Genomic DNA, 24,201 nt, shown 5'->3' with positions numbered 1-24,201 from the left:
GCCACAGGATCTCTCGGCCATGATCTCGACCAGGAATGTCAGTCCTGGCTGGGGTCACACGGGAGAGACAGAACTGGGAATGGGTGAGGACGGCAGAGGAATTCCGAGGTCTGGCCACCCCCTGGCCCAGTGCCAGCTGTCCCTCAGGTGTCCCAGGCACGCAGCGCTCAGAACACAGAATTACTTTTCCTGCACACTGGAGGCTGCGACCTGGGGTCCTTCCACTACATGGTGCATGCACACACACGCAGGCCTCCCAGTGCCAGGGCCGGTCTCAGAAGCAGACTCTGCGAGGGAGATTCAAGTGCAAGCAGCTCAGCTGGGACAAGATCCCAGGAAACACAGGCGGGGAGAAAAGGGGGGGGGGTGCGTTTCATGTAGGCTGTGCCAGACTGTGCTTGTCCACAGGTCATGCGGCAGGCAGAGGGGACTGCACCCCTCCAGGGCCCTCTGGCAGACGGAGCACCGTCTGGGGTATTTATCCACCAACTCCCATCCAACCCTGCTGGAGGGATGTTCCGTGGGGGTAGACCCCCTTTGAGTCTCCTGTGGCCACTGTCACGAAGTCCCACGAACTGGGGGCTTCAAGAGCAGACACTTACTGTCTCCCAGCCTGGAGACTGGACGTCCCAGATCCAAGTATGGGCAGGACTGGGGCCTTCTGAGGCTGGGGAGCAGAAGGGAGAATCTGCTCCAAGCCTCTCTCCTGGTGTCTGGGGCTGTGCTGGAATCTTTGGCGTTCCTTGGCCAGTGGATGCATCACCCTGATCTCTGCCCCCAATACCCGCCCGTTCACACGGCCTTTTTCCTACCTGCGGTCGGCCTCTGTGTCCAGATCTCCCGCTTTTATAAAAACACAAGTCATACCGGATTAGGGCGCAAGCCAGTGACCTCATCTGAACTCGCTATCTGCAAAGTGCCTATTTCCCGGGGGGCTTAGGGCTTCCACATCTTTCGTGGGGACACAATCCAACTCACAACATACCTCCCAGCACTTCCAGCCACGCCCAGGCCAGTGAGGAAAGAAAGCCCTGCGCAGAGTCTCTATAGTCACAGGTACTCACAGTGAGCGGCCCCTGGGGCCACAGGGGGCCTCCCTCCTGGGGCAGAGCACCAGCAGCTTCCCCACAGCCTCTGAGCTCGTGAGACCTCGGCTCCTAGCTGCATTTCCCGCACCGAGCAAATGGGGTGAAAGCCGAAAAGCCCAGCAAGCCGTCAAGCATGACTACAGGGACAAGTGCCCTGCCTTAAAACGCAAACCCAAGTGCACGCGGGGCGCGGGGGCGGCCGGCTCAGCTGCTAGGTGGTGATCTGTGCAGATGAGCCACCTAATAGCCAGAAGTGCCTCCTAATGGTCCTCCAGATCATTTCATTAAAAGTTGCAGTGATGTCTGCAGCTGAAACCGAGTCGTGCTGGGAAGGCCATTAGGTTAATCAAAATATGAGGACAGCTGACCATCTACTCTCCATTACCAAATTAGGTCCTGCTGCCGACTCAGCAAAACTGAGAGCAGGCCAATGACCCTGGGGGCATTCTGACGGCTCAGAGCACCCCTGACAGCTGATCCGAACTTAAAGGAGGGATATTTTCGCTGTAAGCGAATTGAAAGAGCTTCAAAACAGCCGGTTTCCCACCAAACTACCTGCCAGACTCTAACAGGTGTTCACCTGTCTTTCCCGGGCTAGAACACAAGCTCCATGGGGGACCCCCCCCAATATCCTAGTTTGCCCAGGCCCAAGCAGTATCTTGGGACCCTGGACATTTGGTCAATCCAGCTGCATGAAAGCAGGGACTCAGTTTGTTTTGTTCACGGCTGTATCCCCAGAGCTCCAGTGCCTGACACATAGCAGACCTTAAATAAATGTTAATTGAGCAAAACCAGGAACAAACAAATGCATGAACGGGTTTGTCCCCTGTCTGCAATCGATTCAACAGCCTGGAGTATATTCTTCCATGCTTTTCTTTATGCACCCCCACCCCACACCGCACACACAAATGAGTGAACACATAATATGGAGGCTCTTTTTCCTCAAAAGAAAAAGAAAAAAAAGGAGTCACATCACAGGCATGAATCAGCAATTTGCTTTATCACTTAACAATATATAATACATCTCTTAGATCACTACATATAGATCTGCCTAATTCTTTTTACTGGTTCATGATGTTCCACAATACTGAATGTTGCCATAATTTATTCTATGATTCACCTGTTGGTAAAGTTATGTTTCCAATTATTACCAGGGCAGACGCACCAATAAAATATCTTTGCACACATATTCTAACATTCTGGCCATTTCGTTTGTACCAGATAGTTTCCTAAAGGTCAAGGGGACTGAGCGTTTGTAATTTAAACAGACATCAGTGCTGACCTTTGGACAACACAGAGAAAGGTCACGGAACCCATCGCAGCCAGACTGTGAGGGAGAAAGTCCAGTAGCTGTGTCGCACGCCCATTTCCCCAGCTCTCTCAGCTGTGGGATTAATTATTCGCTGGGGATGCAAAGAAACCTACAATGTGGTCTCTGCTCTGGAAAAATCCCATAGGGCAACAGACAGGAGCAGAAAAGGGGAGCTATCATGTGCTTAACTCCCTCGAAGCACCCGATACTGTTCTAGGAGCTTCCAAGCACCAGATGCTTTGTTCAACCTTGAAACAATTCTGCAGGACAGGAAAGATTATCTTAATCCTCAGACTATGAGCTTCCTGTGGGCCAGGAAAGGGGAGTGCCTTGCCCAGAGTCAAACAGCCAGCAAGTGAGAAACCTGGGATTTGAACCTGAGTCTGGCTGACCCTAAAACCACTTTCCACTATTCCACTGGGCTTGACCTTGGCTGTTAGAATCAACCACAGGGGCTGGTCCCAACCTCAGAGGGCCTGATGAAATTGGTATGGGGTGTGGTTCCCCTCCCCTCCATCAAGGCTTGAAAGCCAAAGTGTTCCAGTGGGAGGCCAAGGCTGAAAACAGCTACAGGTGCCCTGTGGTTCAGACTCACCTGGAGGGCTTGCAGGGGTGGGCTGCTAGCCCCCAACTGCAGTGTCTGATGCAGGGGTCCCGGGGGTGGGAGCCAGGATGTGTACATCTGAGCAGCTCCTAGTGATGCTGATGCTGCTGGTCGGAACCCATGTTTTGGAAACACTGCCCTACACCATGGACCCACCTGCGATCTTTTCTCCCTAGTTTGCAAACAGGGACATGAAGAATCACAGGGCAGCCCATATTCAACACCAGCCCTGACAGTGCCCCCAGCTGCTGGGACTTTTCAGATAGTTTCGCCTCTCGGCTTTCTCTGAGGTTTGCAAGGCTAAGAGATTGTCATTGGTGGGTCCTCAGTGCCCACACCGGCCCATCTGACCATTTTCTTTCTGCCTGCTATTTGCCGTGCTTCCTGGACCGGCCTGTGATTAAAGAAAGCCCTGTCTTTCCCCGCCCCCCCCCACTAATCCCTCCATGAACGCATCCGTACACACCAGAGGGAGTGGTCACTGGAATTCTGAAACACTGAAACCCCAGGATCACAGCCCCCTGCCGCCATGGGCCATGTCATTTTACTGCATTTCCAGGGCCAGGGGGCTTCTCCTGAGGCTAGCTCCAGGCAGCTCATCCCTGTGCCTCCCTCCGCAAAAAGAGCCAAGATTCAATGGGCAGGAAAGACACTCGGAGGTCATCTGGGCCACCCCCAGCATGTCCCACCTCCCCGGCAGGGCGCCTCCGACCATACATCCCGGCTGCCCAGACACGCAGAGGAAAGCGGTCCCCTAGCGCCCCCTGCTGGCTGAGTTGGGAATGGCTGAGAAGCCCGTGCTGCCAGAATTGCAGGAACTTCAAGATCTCCCTGACTCCTCCGGGAAGATGCAAACTCCCCTGGAAGGGGGCTTCCGTCTTTCCAGAATTATCTTCAGTACCTCCTGCAACATGCCTGCTGTTCACATACCTATCCCCAACCAATAGCCACAATCCTGTCCCTAAGAGGTAGAAAGACGGTCTCAATCATTCACCAGACGTTGGCTTGGGCTACAAGGAGTCCGCCCTCCTGTGAGGCACCGCGAACATCTTTATGTTACATTTTTATGTTACATTGCACGCGCTTTGGAGAAATTCACAGTCTAACCCTCCGGTCGGCAAACTACGGCCCACCGGCCAAATCTAGCCCCCTGTGTTTCTGGGCAACCCACAGGTAAGTATGACTTTTACATTTTTAAATTGTTTTAAAAATCAGGGGCACCTGGGTGGCTCAGTCGTTAAGCGTCTGCCTTCGGCCTCAGGTCCTGATCCCAGAGTCCTGGGATTGAGCCCCGCATTGGGCTCTGTGCTCCGGGAAGCCTGCTTCTCCCTCTCCCACTCCCCCTGCTCGTGTTCCCTGTCTCGCTGTCTCTCTCTCTGTCAAAGAAATAAATAAATAAAATATTTTTTAAAAAATCGTTTTAAAGATCGAAAGGTGCGGAAGGGAGGCGGGCGCCTTCCTGGAAAAGAAGCGGGTCGGCCTCGGCTGAGAAGCAAGCCCGACACCAGAAGTGGGAGATTCCAGAACTGGATGTAAAAATCCTTTCTTCCTGGAGCTTTCCGGACCCAATTAAGATGGTGTACCCGGTCCGGTTACCCTCGTTACAGGCGTCGCAGTTTGTCAAGGAACAGAGAGAAGAGACTCAAGAGGCCTGTTTACCTCAATCATGGAGTCTTCCTCAAAGGGTCTGCTCACCCAGGTTACTCAGTTCTGGAACCTCCTAGATGATCTGGCTGAAAGTAATCCTGAGAGCTACGAGAAGTTCATTCAACAGCAGCTGAAAGAAGGGAAACAGCTCTGTGCCACCCCAGAAGCACAGTTCTGTCTACAAACCAAGATCCTGAAACCAAAGGAAAAAGTACTTTTTATTCACCTGTGTCAGTGGAAAAGGATCCCAGGTCCCCAGTCAACCACTCATCCACTACCTCTAAGTGTTGGCAGACCAGAAGATATGTCTGAGACATCAAGATGTTTATAGAGTCATCCATGTTGCCTATAATCCTGATGTTCTCCAGGCAGCAGGAAAGGACCAAGTGAAAAAAGATCAATTAATACGGATGACCATGGAATGCATTGAGGAACAATTCCAGTTCACTCTCTCATACTCTTACAGTATCACTAAATTTAGAATAAAAGGAAGCATTCAAAGGATGAAACAAAATCTGGTGGGAATGCAAGCTGACCCCACAGATTTAAGAAAGAAAATGAGAAAGGAACTAACCCTTGAACAGGTAATAGGACTGTGAGCAATCCAGATCACTTTCAGCTTTTATTGCCAAAAGGTGAAGTTTCAAGCAAAACAAGGTGTCTGATTGAGATTTCCAGTACAGAGATCCAGGTAGAGATGAAGGAACCAGCCTATGAATTAAAAATTGTGGCTGACCAGAATGAGAAACCTCTAGAAACTGAAATAAAATTTTAATTACCTGGTATTAAAAATATATATATATCAAAAGAGTACACTTACCATGATGAGAGCACTGAATAATGTATAGAATTGTTGAATCACCATATTGTACACCTGAAACTAAGAGAACACTGTATGTTTACGATACTGGAATTAAAATTTTAAACTTAATTTAAAAAAATCAAAAGACTTTCGTGGCCTATGAAACAAGCTCAGAGAGGTCGCCCAAGGCCACACAGCCAAGAGGTGGCAGAGCTGGGTTCGAACACAGATCTGACTCCAAAACTCAGGCTGATTCTACTCCCCCAGGTCGCCTCTAGGCTCACAATCTCAGCATCTCCTCCCCCTTGACAGAGGAGAAGATGTGGTTCATGGAGCTCAGGTGACTTGTTCACATGGTGATCGGCCAGTGAGTGGTGAGGAGGGACTTGACCCCTGGCATCTGCCTGCAAACACAGTGCTCCATTCTAGACTGCAACTCCTGACTCTGGACGGGACTGGTTCTCTGTAGAGATGATGCCCAGTATTAGCACCGAGAGGGAAGGAAGTAACGCGTTGATTTCACGTTTTTCGGCAGAGGTCGTTCCTGCCAGTCCCAGGCTGATGGTTCTTCTGCAAAATGGGTATAACCCTCCCGTGAGAATAAGGCTGCCAGACAGAGGAAACAGGCAGCCCCTCCCATGGCATCCATCCCCCAGAACAGCTCTGCTTTTCTGGTACACATATGGAGAAGCCACATGAGATTTCCCCTGGAAAAGTCAACTGTGCAGTTAAGGAAATAAAGCTTGCAGATGACCACTCGGAGGAAGGCTGCGTCATTCTGAGCTGGCCCCAGGTCCCATGGCCGAGTGAATGGGCTCCGGCTGCCACTGACCCGGCACCTTGAACGGCAGAGTTTTATCCCCTGGAGGCTCGAGGTCCAGGGGCAAGATCCCCGAGGGCTGGTTTCTTCTGTGGCCTCTCTGTGGTGTGGAAATGACCACACTCCATCTGAGTGTTTCTGTGGCATTCTCCTTCTAGGCACATCTATGTCCAAATTTCCTCTTCTTATAAGGACACCAGTCATGCTGGATGAAAGCCCACCCCAGTGAAGTCCTGTTACTTAACTACTTCTCTAAAAACCCCATCTCCAAATAGAGTATGTTTCAGAGATGCTGGGAGCTCAGACTTCTGCATGTGAATGGGGCAAGGGGTGTAGAGGGGACACAGTGTAGCCCAAAAGAGAGCATTAGGGCACCTGGCTTGTCTGTCTGTCCTGCAGAGTCCTACAGGAGGGACTGCAAAGAGGGGAGAAGGCCCAGAGTCCACTCTGAGGGGAGGGAGGACTGACAAGGGCTGGAGGAGGGCCCAGCGTGGCTGCCCTGGATCCTCCCAGCCTGCTGGGCACCAAGACTTCAGTGGTCAAGATTTATCACGGCAGTCACCAGGGTAATTGGAGAGAAGCAGGCTGTCAGCGGCACGACCTGAGGACTAAATTTCAGCAGCGACACCTCCTGCCCGAGCCCCACCATTCTCCATGAGTTATCACCCCGGGACCCCCAGCCCCCACTCTGGGCCCTGCAGAGGTGAGTACTTGTCCATCTGAGGGGTTTTTCAAAGTCTTCTGTCTGAGCCGGCTGACCTGGGCACTCGGGGGGGGGGGGGGGGGTTGGGAGGAGAGCCTCTGCAACCCCTGCACGGGTTGGGCCTCCAACTCAACCTTCCCTGCACAATGCAGCCCCCTGGACAGCCCACCCCAGGTAGTTCTGGTGGCACAGATCCGGGTATGGGGCCAGGCTACACTTCCCTGTGACCCAGCTCCAAACCAGAGCAGAGAACATCCCCCTCTGAGAGAACATTCTGGCTTCAGATCCTGCCTAGCTGTCCCTAAGTCCTCTGTCCCTGTCTCTCTCTCATCACAAGCAGGAGCCACGTGAAAAAGTATCTCCAACTCCCTTGCTGGCTTCCTATCCTTGCTCTGGACCCCAACCCCAGCCCCACGTGGCCTCTCCCTTTTTATCCTCTCCCCCCACCGAGCCGCCACCTCTCAGCCCTCTGGTTTCCACGCCGGGGGTCCTTGCGCCACTGGATTCAAACGGCCCCTCTGGGAAGATACCTCAGCAGAGCCCTTCGCCCCGATGGGTCACCAAGCAGATGTAGGATGGGCGTCAGGCAGAGATGGGGCTGGCATGGGTTAAAGAGTGTGTCCCCCCCCAAAAATATCCTCCTCCACCTGGAACCTCAGAATGTGACCTTATCTGGAAATAGGATCTTTCCAGGTGCAGTAGTTCAGATGAGACCGATCGGGGAGAGGCCTAAATCCAAAGACTGGTGTCTTTATACGAGAGAAGCTTGGACACAGATGCGGGGAGTGGAACAGTGGGGCACCTGCAAAGCCAAACACCCACGGCTGCCAGCACCAACGAGCCAGCAGGGAGGCATGGAACGGGTTCCCCCTCAGAGTCCTGAGCAGGGGCCAGCCCTGTGGACGCACTCTGGCCGCCAGATCCACGGAGAGTAAATTCCCATTGTTTTAAGCCACCCCGTGTGTGGTCTTTTGTTAAGGCACCCTGAAAAAAGGGATGCAGGGCCCACACGTGGGGGCAACAAGGACACCCCAACAGACTTCCAACAAAGCTAACCTCAGATTTCTGACAGACACGGCGTGGGGAACAGGCCTGGAGAAACCGAGAGCCACCAGGAACCCCCCTCCAACACACACACACAGAGACACACAATTCAGGGGATCCAGGTGTTCAAACGTGGGGTGCCCCAGGACTTGGGAGCTGGGAGATCTGCACTGGACATACAGACGTCTGCTCGCTTGCTTAACCTCAGTGTCTTCATCCCTGAAGTGGGGTGTGAGCATTCCCACTACACACGGTCAGCGTGCTGGGTGCATACTGCACGTGAATGCTGACCCTCAATCCACAACCCAGCGCGGGGTAGGGTGGCCCACCCCGGGGGCAGGCAATAAGGGACCACATTGTCTACACAGAACTTAAAAGCAAGAATAAAACCGACCCCAAGCTGGGTTGCTCTTTATCATCACCAGGTGAGCCCTGCAATCCTCTTCCCCCCAAATACCTCTCGTTGCTCTAAGTTCTGAACACCTGTTGCAGTTAGCATTGGGTCTTTGTTGGGGATGGGGGGAGGTTAGATGTATTACTGAGGTATAATTGATACACAATGTTGTATTAGTTCCAGGTGTATAACATCGTGATTCCACAATTCTATACATTATTCAATGCTCCTCTGAGTTTTAATGATATATACATAAACTTCAAATCAGCACATTTTTATTACTTACCCTTTCATAAACACTGCATTCTCCAGAAGTTAATTCTGAGAACGCCCAGCTACACAACCAAACAGACCTGGCTCCTGCGTCTGTTTGGAGAGAAAATCCCTCTGGTGGCTGGGGATCCTCGGCACTCTGTCTGGGTGCAGTGCGCATCTCCAACACCTGCGTGGTGCTTAGGGTCCTTGCGTGCAAACGGCAGAGTTAACACACTGGCTGGGGGCGGTGGGGGGCACAGCGACAGGAACACAGAGCGGGGGCCGATCCCACTCTGGCATGCTGTTGGCACATAAAAACTAGGGGGTTTTTATTTGTGTGTACAGCTTAGGACCCCGCAAAAGGGTGGGCTCTGTGGGGTGAGCTATTTTTGTTCAGTAAATGCAAATTCCAATTCACACAGGAAACAGTTTAGTGGATTTGAGTAACATCTTGAAAATTGAAATGGATGTTTCTCTTTGAGCTGTTAATGCTTTGTTTTTTAAAAGGAAGGAAGCTGGGAGGGGTAATGGCAGAGATGGGCAAAATAGGTGAAGGGGATGAAGAGGGACAAGTTTCCAGTTATAAATGAATCACAGGGATGAAAAGTGCAGCAGAGAGAATGTAGTCAATAATATTGTAATAACACTATATGGTGACAGATGGTAAATACACTTGTCATGCTGAGCATTTCATAATGTACGTACATCAATGTCAAATCTCTGTTTTGCATCTGAAAGTAATATGTCAACGGTACTTCAATTAAAAACTTAAATCTTAAATAGATTTTTAATGACAAAAAGAATGGATAAATCAAGTGTTTGGGATTGCTACAGACTATTGCAGATCATTTTGTCAGTAATGTAATTATGCCACTGATTTGCACACTTAAAGTTGGTCAAAATGGTACATTTTATGTGATATATATTTTACGACAAATATTTAAATGAGTAATGTAATATGCCCGAAACCATCAAATTATACCTTCAGTGGATGAAGTATACGGTATGTGAACTGTATCTGAATAAAGTTGTCATAAAAAAAAGTAAGTGAAAGATGCTAAAAATGATCCACTCTGGGTGTCATATAAGCCACATATACCACTGGGTGGTATTATCCCTATTTTATAGAAGAGGAAACAGAGGTTCAGAGAGGTGAAGTGATCTGCTTAAGGTCACACCTTGAGACCAGTGGTTCTCAAGGCAACTGTGTTCCCCCAGGACAGCCGACAGTATTTGGAGGCGTGTGGTATTGTCACAACTGGGGAGGAGATGCTACTGGCATCTAGTTGGGGGGGGGGGGGCAGGGACACCACGAACACAGAAGCATCCAGCCCCAATGTCAATATTGCTGGAGTCAAGAGAGAGAGAGATAAGGAGACAGCGCAGAAACAGGGAGGGACCCGGGGACACACACACAGGGACTGTCCTATCTGGAGTGAACGAAACCAGCAAGGAACTGGGGGACGTGGAGGTTGGCGGGGAAGAGCTCAGTCCAGCGGCCCCATTGGAGCCAAGTTCCAAATTCAACGGCCTAACATTTTAAAGATTTGAATAATAATAAAAATGTGCTTCAAAAGAATATATTATTATTATCTGTGCCCATCCCATAGGCTGGCAGCGTTTGCCCGGAGTGCAGCCGGAGAAGTGAGGGACCCGAGCTCAGCCACCAATGGGGGCAGGAGAAAAAGTAACCCAGGCGAGCAGCAGGCTCCCACCACCCCTAGGAAAAAAATTTTAAGTCATCTCTAATAAATAAGCCACTGGATTTTGAAAAGGTGTATTTATTCAAAGGCTTTCAGAGCACCAGTTTCTGGTCACAAACTAAGCAGACTCAGATGCAGCCCCAAGGACTCCCCAGAAGGCCTCTTTGCAAATCCCCGATGGCCCCAAGTGCAGGGTCAAGCTCTTCAAGGCCCCAACACTCAGCACAGTTTCCAGGGCAAAGTAGTGCCCAAAAAATGAGGGCAATGTTTCCAATGGCTAAACTTGACCTCTTTGTAGGGCCAAGCTTCTTTCAGCAGCCTCTGTCCCTCTCTGCCTTCACCTCATCCTTTCCACTCCCCTGCTCTGTTCCAGCCACACTGGCTTCTCTGCTGTCCCTCAAATCCACACTCCTGCCCCAGGGCCTTTGCACTTCCTCTGCTTTCACAACTCCCTCCCTCCTACCCTTCAGGTCTTTGTTGGAAGGTCCATTTACAAAATTGCCACTTTCTCTCTCCCCCCCCTTTTTTTTTTGCCTATAGCACTTACATCCTCCCAACTTGCTAAATAATTCCCTCCTGAACTTGTTCAGTGTTTACTTCTAGATAGACTCTAGGGTATCTAGTAAAGGACCCCGATAAATGTGTGGAACGAAGGAATGGTCTTTAAGCCTCACAATGACTTTCTGTGATAGTAACATCATTGACACAATGACTCTGATAGTAGTATCATCGACCCCATTTAAAGACAGGGAAACTGAGACACACAGAGGTCATGTGACTTGCCCAAGGTCACTTAGCTGCAAGTTCCAGAGCTGGATTCCAGGTGAGGCAGGTGTCCCTGAGGTCTTCCTTCTCTACCACATGGCTATGCAGCTTCCCAGGCAAAGTCTTTCCTCTGAATCCTGTTCTGTCCCTCGGTCCAGGGGACCCTGGACAGGTTCCCTGTCCTGGACCTGCTCCCCCCAGAATGCGGGCCATCTGGACCCATTCAAAGATCCCTCAGGTATTCCTGCACTAAACATCACATACAATTGCTCCCCTCCTGCATGGATGAATACTGAGCTCAAACTTCTAGAGAGACACCATGTGGAATATGGAAAGCCAGAGAGGGCTGGGAGTAGCCCTAGCCACACAACTGTGCGATCTCCCTTAAAGAGGGTGGATGTGATGGGCTGAACTGGTTGAGACCAAAAAAGATGTTGAGACTTTACAATGTGACCACATATGGAGCTATCTGACCAACAGAGGGAACCAGGTTAAGATGAGGCCATGAGAGTGGGCCTTAATCCAGGACGACTGGCATGTTTCTAAAAAGGAGCTATTTGGACATAAAGCTGTGCACAGAGAGATGACGATGTGAAGGCCCAGAGAGAAGATACGACCTACCTAAGAGCCAAGGATGCCTGAAGCTGCGGAAGTGCCGCGGAAGTGAGGAGAGGCCTAGGACGGATTCTCCCTCACTTCCCTCGGAAGGAACCAGCCCTGCCAACACTTTGACTTTGGCCTTCCAGCCTCCAGAACAGTGAGAATAAACGTCTGTTGTTTCAACCAAGCAGTTCATGGTGCTTTGCACCCGCGGCCTTAGCAAACCACTGCAGTGCCTAACCAAATAAAGGTGGGGTTCTCTGGAAAGTGTAGGAGAGAGATGGTCACCAAGAGAAGTCACTGCATACACACTAAAGTCCTTTCGAGGCCAACTGTCAACTCGACATGTGATCCTTGAGATAAGGTCCTGTTCCCAGGTGAACTTCAGTTCTAGTCTTGAATCCCAATGGGATGTGTCCTGTCCCCCGTCTCAGAAATTCTCCTGGTGCTCATTCCTTGATTCACTGGTGTCCCCCAGTCCTCATGTCCTCCCCTCAAGACACAAGGCAAGGTGTTCTGATCACACATATCTTGCAGACTGTGACGTATTAGATTTTATTTTTGCCCAAATAATGAGCACACTTACTAAAAAAACTTCATGAATAAGGATGGGTGCCTTATCGAGCAGATTGAAAGGATTCTGTACACCTTTTGGGGAAAGGCAGCTGAAACCCTGATATGGATTAGCCTAAAGAAAAATAAACAGGTGTAAACCAAGATGAAGAGGAAAATCTTGCCATTTGGGAGAACAGGGATGGACCTAGAGGATGTTATGCTAAGTGAAACAAGTCAGAGAAAGACAAACACCCTGATGATTTCACTTACATGCAGAATCTAAGACACAAAACGAACAAACAAGATAGAGACCCATAGCTATATAGCACCACTAGGTGCAGGGAGAGGCTAGGAGGAGGATGAAACAGGTGAAGGGGATTGCAAAATCAGTTACAAAATCAGTCTTGGGGGTATAAAGTATAGCACAGGGGATACAGTCAATAATACTGTAGCAACTTCGTGTGGCAACAGATGGTAACTACACTTCCGGTGGGGATCATTTCATAACATAAAAATCAAGTCACCCTAATGGATGCTGGAAACGACTAGGATATGGGAAGACAATATTTCCATTTAAAAAAAAAAAGAACAAGAGGAGGGAAGATTAGGGGCATCTGGCTGGCTCAGTCAGTGGAAGGTGTGACTCTTGATCTCTGGGTTGTGAGTTTAAGCCCCACGTTGGCTGCAGATTACTTAAAAAAATAAAAACACTTGAAAAAAAAGAGTAACCACCTTTTTTTTTTTAAGATTTTATTTATTTGACAGAGAGTGAGAGAGAGAGAAAGCACAAGCAGGCAGAGCAGGAGACAGGAGAGGGAGAAGCAGACTCCCCGCTGAGCAGGGAGCCCCATGCAGGGCTCCATCCCAGGGCCCTGGGATCATGACCTGAGCCAAAGGCAGATGCTTAACCCACTGAGACACTCAGCTGCCCCAAGAGTAACACTCTTGGTCTTTCTCTTCTCTTTCCTTTCATCCATTGATAATAAACCTTGTGACAAATTTCCTTCTTCAATTTGATTGTCCTTGTTTTACCCCTGGAATTCCTTAGGAATCGAAGTTTGTGTCCTGAGGACTGGCAACATTTTGCCAAATCAGAGAACCTGAGAGTTAAAGAGGACCTTAGAACGACATTAATTAGACACAGTAGAATTAAATAGTTGATAAATGAACCATCCACAGGTGACAAGGCACAAAGTTGAACAGGGACCACTGACTCCTGGAAAACATTCCCACTTGTGTTTTAAAACAGAGAAAGCCAAGAAGAATGGAACTAAATTGTTTTGAAAGCCTGGGTTTCAAATGTGGAACAACTGAGCTATGTGTTTGTAAACACAGCTATTTAAAAGAATGTGTGACTTATCTCCCAATTTAAATACTATGCAAATTTGTAAGGCAGGGCTTTGTCAGCTAGAACTAGTAAACAGAACAGAGGGGCTCGAATGAAATCATTTCTAGTGGAATTAGCTGTTTAGGATGATGTTTTCTTTTTTGCAATTGTTTGAAACCAAAAGGAAGTTAACAACACAATTGTGATGGTTTTTTCTTTGCAGAAGCACCCCTTCTCTAGAGCTCTCACTGGACAGGAGGGACAAGTTATTTTACCTGAACACTACAGGAGGTACTAATATTACTTCTGATATAAAAATCTGAGATGAAACGGTACAGGGCTGGTGTGGCAGCTCCATGGTGTCAGGGAAATGACCTTCTTCTGTCTTGGGGGTCTTCTATGCATGCCCTCCATTCTCCATTCCTAAAAGGGCCTCATGTTCCAGACAGCTGCTCCAGCTCCAGTCATTACGCCTATAATCCAGCTCAAGGGAAAGGAGGAAAGAAGAGAAAGGCAACACCCCACAGAAGTTTTTCATTCCACTTTTACCAATGCCCCATTGGCCAGAACTTGGTCACATGGCTACACAGCTATAGGGCTGTAGCTGCAAGGGAGGCTGGGAAGTGTAGTCATTATTCGGTGCAGCCATATGCCCCCAGCTAAAAATCAAGGGAGAAAGGATCTTGGGAGATAATGAGCAGTTTTTGCCACAGGTAGGATACTGTTGTTCATTCTCTTGTACCGATGAGAAAACTTAGAAGTTAGTAACTTGACGAAGATCACAGTCAATTCTCTTGATTGTGATACTCTCTTGACTGATTCTTCTATTTTGTGATACTTTTTCTCATACATCTGGTATTGATAAGGTATTAGTAATTAACTCTTCTGTGTTGCTTGGAGGAGAGAAATTATACAAACACGGTGCATTTAGAATTCTCTTTTACACTCAAATCACTGCTTATTTTATCAAATAGAAATTTTTAAAGTGCAGGGGCGCCTGGGTGGCTCAGTCGTTAAGCGTCTGCCTTCGGCTCAGGTCATGATCTCAGGGTCCTGGGATCGAGCCCCACATCGGGCTCCCTGCTCAGCGGGAAGCCTGCTTCTCCCTCTCCTTCTCCCGCTGCTTCTGTTCCCTCTCTCTCTGTCCAATAAATAAATAAAATATTTTTTAAAAAATTAAAAACTTTTGCCCTACAGGGACACCTGGGTGGCTCAGTTGGTTGAGCGTCCAGCTCTTGATTTTGGCTCAGGTCATGATCTCAAGGTTGTGGGATTGAGCCCCACATTGGGCTCCACACTCAAAGCAGAGTCTTCCTTGTCTCTCTCCCTCTGCTCCTCCCTCTACTCTAATACAAAAAAAAGCTTTAAAAAAAGACAAAACTTCTGCCCTACAAAAGACAAACATCAAGAGAATTAGAAGACAAGCCACAGACTGAGAGAAAATATTTGCAAAGGACACAACTGATAAAGGACTGTTATGCAAAATACACAAAGAGCTCTTAAAATTCAACAATAAGGGAACACCTGGCTGGCTCAGTTGGTGGAGCCTGCGACCCTTGATGTCAGGGTTGTGAGTTCCAGTCCTACGTTGGGTGTGGAGATTACTTAAAAATAAAATCTTAAAAAAAAAAAATTCAACAATAAGGAAACAAATAACCTGATTAAAAAATGGGCCAAAAAGCTTAAGAACTATTAAAGTTCTCCACCTACTGATGATACTGCTGCAGGTTCAAGGACCACATTTTAAGAAACCCTGCCCCAAAGGCCTCCTTGCTCCACATAAGATCTTGGCATAAAGGAACTAGTATGGTCTCAGAGGCTTTGTTCTCAGAGGCTTCCAAAAAACAAGCAGCTCTCCCCAGGCAGTGCCTGTGCAGTGAGAGAGGTCTTGGGCAAACCTGGGCCCCGTGTCCAGGTGAGGGGCTACAAGGGACAGCTGTCCTGTGGGCCAGGAGCCTCTAGATGGCAGTGCCCAGCCAGAAACAGAGCCAGCTGGAGGCCCAGGGAGCCGCCTAATGGGAAGAGGGAAGCCAGGGTTGCCGCCCCCACAACCCTCCCCAGCTGGCTCACATACTAGTGAGATGTCCAGATGCCCATCAACGGAGCAATGAATACGTGAACGAATGAGTGAATGATCCTTTGAGGGTTTGCAATCCTCAGTAATCATAATAGCTAATATTTATTGGAAACTTGCTGCCTGGCACCGTTCTAGGCAAATTAAGATCATGCTGTACGTATGTTATGTGAAGAGCATTCTCCTATTTTTCAAGACACCCGTCAAGGGCGTGCTTTATAAAGGCTTAACCACCTAGTGAAACTGGTATGTTTGATCAGTCCCCTATCATCAGGTTTCTATTGTCTTGTTACTCCAAATACTACACTTTGTATTGTTGCATTGCCTTCCACAATGAATTAACCCCCCTGTTGGGATTAACACTTAGAATTAGAGGACAGGAAATTAGGACTGTCTTTGAAGATCTTCATGTACGTGGCCAACTGATTTTTCAACGTGTGGTAGACAGGCTGTCCTGTTAGGAAAAGCATGTGCTGGGGGTACATCATCTCAGACTTCCCGGTCCTGGGTGGTAGCAATGGATCTTCTCAAAAACGTATTCAAAACACAGTATCTCCTTTTCAAATCTGAGTTTCACAAAGTAAGTTGAACTGGTGATTCGTATGTTGATTGGTCATTTGTATTTCTGCTTCTGAAAACTCCCTGTTCATATTTTTTGTTACTTTTTCCTTTTAGGCATATTACTTTCTTATTCATGTATGTGCATGTGCACACGTGTTGATAGATATACATATATACATTAAATTTATCATACTTATCACAGTCCCTTTATCCTTTCAAGTTTATTTATATTGGTAATGTTTAAATTTACACTTATAATCAAGCTTTTATTTTAAACTTTTTTTTAAAAGATTTTATTTATTTGAGGGGGTGCAGAGGGAGAAGCAGACTCTCTGCTGAGCAGGAAGCCTGATGCGGGGCTCAGTCCCAGGACCCCGAGATCATGACCTGAGCTGAAGTCAGATGCTTAACAGACTGAGCCACCCAGGCACCCTCAAGCTGTCTCTCTCTCTCTCTCTCTCTCTCTCTCTCTCACACACACACACACACACACACAAATATTGCCCCAATACCTTTATACTTACAAAGTTAAATATTCACATATTTTCCTTCAGCTTTTAATTGTTTATATCCTTTTTTTTAAGATTTTATTCATTTGACAGAGAGAGACAGCAAGTGAGGAAACACCAAGCAGGGGGGAGTGGGAGAGGGAGAAGGCTTCCCGCTGAGCTTGTCTTACATTTAACTCTTTAATCTGGCAATATATGTGGGAGCATGAAGTGATCCTCTAACAAAAATTTTCCCCCAGTCAACTTTCCTGATGCCACCTGTTGACCAATCCATCCCCTGTCATTCTGTGCTATTTCCTGATGGACTACCAAGTTCTTCTATAAACCTGGGTATTTTCTGGAGTGTTCTATCCCGTCTTACCACTGGTGCTAATACTTAACTTTTACTTATTACTATTTTAATTTTTTTCTCCAAAATTTCTTTAGCTATTCTCAGCTGTGAATTCTTTTGCCTGAACTTAAATACTTCTGATCCGTTTCCAAAAGTCCCTTTGGGCTTTTATGAGAGCTATGAATCCCAACTATAAGTTAATTTGAAAAGAATCGGCCCTTCGGGGTGGAGAGGGGGAAACGGGTACTTGCAGACAGAGCCAGAGGGAGTAAAAACTGGCCTTCTAGGAAGATAAACATATAGTCTCAATCATAAACTTTTATTTTTAACTTCTTATTCATTTAAGCAATCTCTACACCCCACGTGGGACTGGAACTCACAACCCCGGTACCAAGAGTCGCACGCTCCTCCGATAGGGCCAGCCAGGCGCCCCGCGATCGTACATTGTTAGATGTACGTATGCTGTGACCCAGAATGTCCGCTTCTTGGGGTCTAGAAATCTCCCACGTGGGCACGAAGATGTGCGCTGCAGCACCTCATGCAATGGTCTCCCATGAAATAAGCTGACATCACAGAGGTGGGTAGGAAGGAACAGCAGAGCCACGTGCACAGAGCAGGAAGGAGGTTCTCCATGGAACGTGAAGACGAGCAGATGGCGAGACAAATGCCTACACTATGAGGCCGTCTATCATTTTAAATCACATGACGTGCTCTAGGAGCAAAGAGCAGCCAACGCTTCCTTGGACCAGACAGTCCATATTTTTGGGCTTTGTGAACCGTAAAGGCGTCTTTCCCAACTCTTCGGATCTGCCGTTGAAGCGCCAAAGCAGCCCGGGGCAATAACGTGAACAAGTCTAAATAAAAGTTTACAAAACCAGGCAGTGAGCTGGATTTGGCCCTCAGGCTGTAGTTTTTCGGACACCTGGCCCAGAAAGAAGACGGGCTACCCAAATTAGAGCAGAAGAAGCAGGATCGGGGCTTGGGGGGACAAGGGAGGCTATGAGCTCTGTCATGTGTCAAGGTCTGTAGGAGTATATGGCAAGGCCAGCCTAAGGAATTTATAAATATTCACTCCTTAAACTCATGTACGCCTCCTAAGAACGTGAAATAGAAGCTGCTGTTCTGCACATCTTACAGATGAGGAGACTGAGGCCCACAGGGCAGTTAGGTGGGTCTGCTCAAGGTCACACAGCTCGCCAGTAGAGCCAGGATTCATATCCAGGCAGTCTACGTGCGGAGACTGTGCTCTATTTCTTTGAATAGTGTAGTGTGCTTCTATATTCGAAACCAGCCACTTTGTTTTGTTCTGTGTTTAAGATTTTATTTATTCACCTGTCAGAGAGAGAGAGAGAGAGAAAGAGAGAGCGCACAAGCACGGTGAGGGGCAGGCAGAGGGAGAAGCAGGCTCCCCGCAGAGCAGGGAGCCCGATGTGGGACTCGATCCCAGGATCCTGGGATCATGACCTGAGCCGAAGGCAGACGCTTCATCATATGAACCACCCAGGCGTCCCTAAACCAGCCACTCTGATAAAGAACTCCATTCTTATAATAAAGAAAAAGCATGACTGTGCGGGAAAAGATGCAATTTTTCTCTCTTCATGCTGAGACCACAAAACACCACCATCTGACTGGAGTGAATAAAAAAGCAGTTAAACACATAAAATGATGATGTCAATGTCATGCTGCCCACTGGATCCCAAGTTCTAGGGAAGACAAGGATTGTACCTTTTTCAGGTAAGGAAAGTCACACAGGAGAGCAGAGTCCGAACCTTTTAGAGAAACGCAATCCCAAGTTTGAGTCATAGCTGGGCATCTCCCAGACAAGTCACTCAACCTCTCTGAGCTTCTCCACTGGCAAAAAGGCTAGAACACACATGCCTCAGGGGCTGCCATAAACTTACAAGAGACTATTGAAAAATGGGGCTATGAGGATGCCTGGCCCCTCTCCTGTGCCCATTACATAAATTCCTACATGGTTGGCAGGGTCCATTCCTGTCTATCTGGTCCCCGGCTAGCTGCACACTGAGAAGGCGGAGCCTGCTTTGTCCACATCCACAGACACCTTCTGCCACAGGCTAACGGAAGAATTACAGCCACTACAGGAACCCAAGATGACCAGGCCAAGGGCACCACGAGTACCCCATGTGGTACAGCCTGGGAATGGGAGGGAGGTGGAGGGGGGGTAGGCAAGCTCTAAACCCTGAGGACAAGTATTTGCAAGTTACAGCCCACTGACTGCACAGTGTCCCAGACCCCAAAGCCAGGACTGGGGAGAGGGTCCATTTTACAGGGGGACAAGGTGAGGCCCAGAGAACCAGACTGCTGTTTCTGAAGGAGCCTAGAAAAGCATCCACCCAGGCATTCTCCTGAGGTTTTGACCCCAAGGCAGGCCAAGGTCAGCCTCACCCACAGGTGCTCAGTTGGACCGAACACATGAATTTGAGGACATGCACTGAAGGGGACGTGCACTCTGCAAGTCAGTTGTCTCTGGGCTGCCAGCCCCACTCATCTGTCCCCAGCAGCATCTGAGTGTGTGCCGTCCCCAACAAACAGGATCTCATAGGATTTTCACCATCAGCCTGGGATATGGTTACCCAGCTTGCTAGGACAGGCAACAAAGGACAAGACAGGCCACGAGCTTGACAAGATCAGACAGTAAGGTGTTGGCAGTGAGGGTCCTTCCAAACCAGCCCATCAACTGGACTGGGCATCGCAGAAGTGGGGTGGGGAGGCTCCTCAGGAGAAAAAGAGGAGGGCTGTGGGATCTGGCAGCAGACTCCCTGGGTTCAAATCCTAACTTCGGCAACACTCCAGCCCCACCACCAGGGGCCCATCCCACCCCACCCCACCCCCCGACAAGCCCTAGCCTGGACAACTGTCCCTTTAAGGCTCTGGTGGGTGGGCCCAGCCGTTTCCATGGAGCTCTCTGTTTCTCAGTCTTCCAAATTCCAGGCCCAAACAGGAAGTGAGTCACTGCAGGAGAATGCAGGGCTCCCGGCCTTAGGGAGCTGTTCATGGGCAACCATAGGTCCCCCAGTGGGGGTCAGGCCTTTGTGGGCTGCTCGGCTCGGTGGGACGTGGGACAAGATTTCCGCATCTGCTTCCATCGCTGGCTGGTGTGCAAGTGACAGAAGGTCTCACACTCAATCCAAGCTCATCCGAATTGACCAGGGTTGGGCAGGTCCGACGGGCATCTCTTTCGGTCACCGGCCAGACCCCCAACAGCAGGGGTTGTGGAACCCATACCAAGACCGCACTAACGGATTTGTAAGTGCTCACAGCACTGCAAGGCGGTCACCCTACTTTACAGAAGAGCAAACTGAAGCCTGGGTTAAGGGAACCTGCCCCGAGTCCTACCACCCCACACTCCCCATCTCCTCGTGAATTTGAACCCGAGCACGCCGGTGCCTTCTATAGGACGGGAGCCTGACAGATCTGGATTAGGATCCTGGCTTGGCCACTCCCCGGCCCTTTCAGTGGAGATGCCATCATCCTTCCAACCACTACTTACTGTCTGCTCCAGTGGGGGGCGCCGGGACAGGCTCGAGGGAGCACACACAGCCTCCAGGGAAGGCAGACCAGTAAATAAAATCCCCAAGACATAATGAGAAACAATGAGCAGAGAGAACAATGCAGGAGGGGAGGGTCAGAAGGGGTCTCCCAGCAAGGGACGGGGAAGAGGAAAGTAAGGGGACAAAAAAGTGGGCAGAAGGGCAGCTCGGGGGGGCAGGCGTCGAAGAACTACGTCCTGTAGAGCCCGCCCCTGAACCGAGTAAACGTTAAAAGGAGGGAGAGGCCTCTGCGGGAGAAGGTTCCAGTGGGGTGGACACTGGACCCTGCCAGGTCACGCCCAGGCCGGGAAACCCTCACTGTTGGCAGCAACTGAGAATGCCGGCAGGGGTGCCAGTGCCTGTAGCCCAAGCTCGGTCCTTCCTCCCAGGCCTCAGAAAGGGCCAGTCAGCTGCACGCTGGGGATCTGGAAACTGACCCCCCCGCCCCGCTGTCTCCTTGGGGCCTCCCCACCTGCTGGGCTGGGAGACGGGCAGGATTGCAATCACTGGGCTGGTGACCCTGCTGGCCAGTTACCCGTGCTGGGGACATCTGTCGGCACTCTGGCTTCCGCCGCTGGAGCGAAGCCCACGCAGTGGATGGGCGGGCGAGGGGGGGGGCGGGCGGGGAGGCAGTCCTGCCGGATAGCTGACTGGACATGGGATTTCTTTGGGATGTCAGGTCCCAGGCAGCTCCGCGGGAGCCCACCTGCTCCTGTGTTGAGGTTGAGGTCGAGGTCAAGGCCGTGCGCCACTGGGAACGACAGTTCCTGCCCTTGGAGGTGGGTCCAGACCAAGCCCAGGAGTGTCACCTAAACCATTCCTGGTGACACTCGGTGCACCTGAACTGTCCGCTGACCTCAGCGCACCCTACTCCTCCCCCAGAGCGCTCTCTCCTCCATTGGGGGCAGCTTCCAACCCACCACTTACCAGCCCTAGGAGATCACTTCAGCTCCCCCGTGGAGAAGCGGAAAGCACGGCATCTCAGGGCCACAGTGCCAGGGACCCTTCTGTTTTAGGCATTACCTCAGTTCATCCGCACAACCCTCTTTACAGATGGGGAAATCGAGGCAGGGTGGCTCAAGAACTTGCCAAGAGAGGTGACACCATAGGCACGAGGCTCCAGGCCCCACACGGGGCAGTGGCCACAGAGCCAGTCACTGAAGCCTCAGCTCCTCATCCGGTAAATGGGGAGAAGGTTGGATGTTCTCCAAGCAACATTCAAGGGACAAGATGCACATCTGCACGGGCTGGTAACGGGCACTTCTGGGAAACCCAAGTGCAGTCTGGGGTGTATCGGACCCCTTCCGTGTACTGTTTTTCAGATACACACATATGTAGGCACACACAGAGCCATGTTTTATAAAGGACACCCAGTACCTCTAGGCAAGGCAGGGAGACTCGGGGTGTGGTGGGCACGCCCCACCCTGCGATCCGGGGACAGGGACTGGTCCTCGTGACAAGTCCCTGGTACAGGGTTCCAGGTTGAGATGGTCCAACGGCCCAGCTCCCCGCTCAGCTGCAGGCCACACGACTCCAAGCTCAGCTGCGCATGCAGGGACCCAGGCAGCTGCTCAGAAGAGGAAGACTCCTCACCTGGGATCTTCCTGTCCAATCTTCCCTCAAATGCACATACTATCAATGTCATCTTTAAAATGTAAACAGAGGTAACCAGGTGCCAGGACTTAGGATCCATTTTTGTTTTATTCTTTTACAGACACCCTGTCCCCAGCCCCAGACCTTTGCGTTCAGTGTATGTGGGTGGAGAGCCCAGGAATCTCTATTAATCCCTTCCAAGGTGACATATTCCCAAGCAGGTGCAGGACAGTCATCTTGGGGGCACACCTGCTGGGTGACTCCTGGTGAGCCATGATTCACCACACCCTGAAGGCTGGTGGGTGCAAACTTCCTCCTGCCAAGCCCAGGAAAGCACCCAGCCCCAGAGAAACACACTGGTCAAGTCCAGACTTCCTCCAAGCCTGAGGGACTGAAGGTGGATGGGCAGGCAGCCCAAGGGGAGGGCCAGAGTCCTCTGACAGCACCAGCTGCCCTCAGCCTCAGGGATGGCAGAGTCCCATGCCACTGGCCACCTGCCCAGGAAACAATCTGGAAAGGGCCAAAGCAACATTCCCTTCTACATTTTCTGCAGGACGCAACTGGGTCCTCGTACAGTGGTCCTCAGCTGGAGGAGCTTGGAAAATGCTGGCACCTGCGTCCCACCCCAAGGAGAACCATCTAGTTTGCCTTGGGTACAGCCTGAGCACGGCTGACTCTGACGTGCGGGCAGCCCGAGAACCATGCAATCTGAGGGAAGAGAGGAAATAGGGGGACACTGAGGCTGCAAGCTAGTGTAGAACCCCAGGGAGATCCCTCCTAGACTCTGATGAGGGACTTTTATGCAAGCACACAAAGGATGGGGACCGCACTTAGCGGCTAACAGGTGTGTGTGCTCACTAGGCACCAGCTGCCATGGCAGGCACCTTCCCCCTCCCCCAGACCCAGACCCATGGCACGGCTGCCTCCCCGTCAATGATGCCAAGATCCAGCTCTTAACCACCACACCCTGCTTCTGGACACACTGTGAAAGCCCAAGAGGAAAAATTAGGGACTTTTCATGAAAACCTAGAAAATTTCAAGCCACCTTTTACCTACTCGCTCGTTCAACAACTGTCCGGGCACCTACTATCCAGGTACGCCAGCCACGGATGCCCAGAGAGCCTGGGTTTCCGATATGGTGGTGAAATCAATGTAGTAGGACCACAAACAGCAATCTGGTCCAGTGAGATAGCAGGAAACTGTGGAGTGGTGTGCACTGACAGAGAGAGAGAGGAACTGCTCAGCTTAGTACGGCATGTATGTGTCTATCTCCATGCTCAGTCTCGGTGGCCACAGGTATTTCTTACTGTGGATTCCAGTCCAGCACATCTGACAAACACTGAGATGGGCAAGAGACAAGCCTCCACATACCAAATACAAGTGTAAGCAAACACAATGCCAGATGTTTAGGTTCACCTAAGCCTCAAACAGCAAATCAGAACTTCTTGGTAGTTACCAATTTCTAGATACACCTTGAAACCAGCCCTGCCATGGTGGTTACAAGATTGGCTTTGGGGGAAGAGATGGAGGAAGCCATCGGCCTCCTCCCATGGCACTCAGGGACCATTGGTAGGTGTTCCTGTCCCCTCCCGCCCCCAAGGTATCTCAGCCCCGGCACCACCACCCCTAAGGATTATCAACAGTCTGAGACTCGTCCCTCAAATCTCAAAGTTACCGTGGCACATACCTTGGTGGGTATTTCTGGAAGACATCAGGATGAGGAGTCCACTGGCCCAGGTGGCCAAAAGCGGCCCAGAGAACGGTGGTGGCAGGCTGCCCCAGGTACCCAAGCCTTCTTTCTCAGTCAGCTGCAAGACCGTTCTCAGCCTGAGCCTGCCCACTGCGGAAGCCGGATCCAACCTAAGACTCCTGAAGCTCTCAGAGGCAGCTCTGTGAGGGATCGGGAGCCCTAAACACTTCTGGCAGCTCAGAGTGGCACAACCCCAACCTAAAACAAAGGAAA

At 50.1% G+C, this 24,201-nt stretch overlaps 1 pseudogene; it reads left to right on the top strand.

Annotated features, from left to right (window-relative positions):
• The first annotated feature begins 4,640 nt into the window (after positions 1-4,640).
• Positions 4,641-5,441, top strand: LOC113933723 (annotated as a pseudogene).
• The last annotated feature ends 18,760 nt before the right edge of the window (positions 5,442-24,201 follow it).

This window comes from Zalophus californianus, chromosome 10 (genome assembly GCF_009762305.2).
Source record: "Zalophus californianus isolate mZalCal1 chromosome 10, mZalCal1.pri.v2, whole genome shotgun sequence".
In the NCBI taxonomy this organism is placed as follows: Eukaryota; Metazoa; Chordata; class Mammalia; order Carnivora; family Otariidae; genus Zalophus; species Zalophus californianus.
This window is presented reverse-complemented; position numbering and strand designations above follow the sequence as displayed.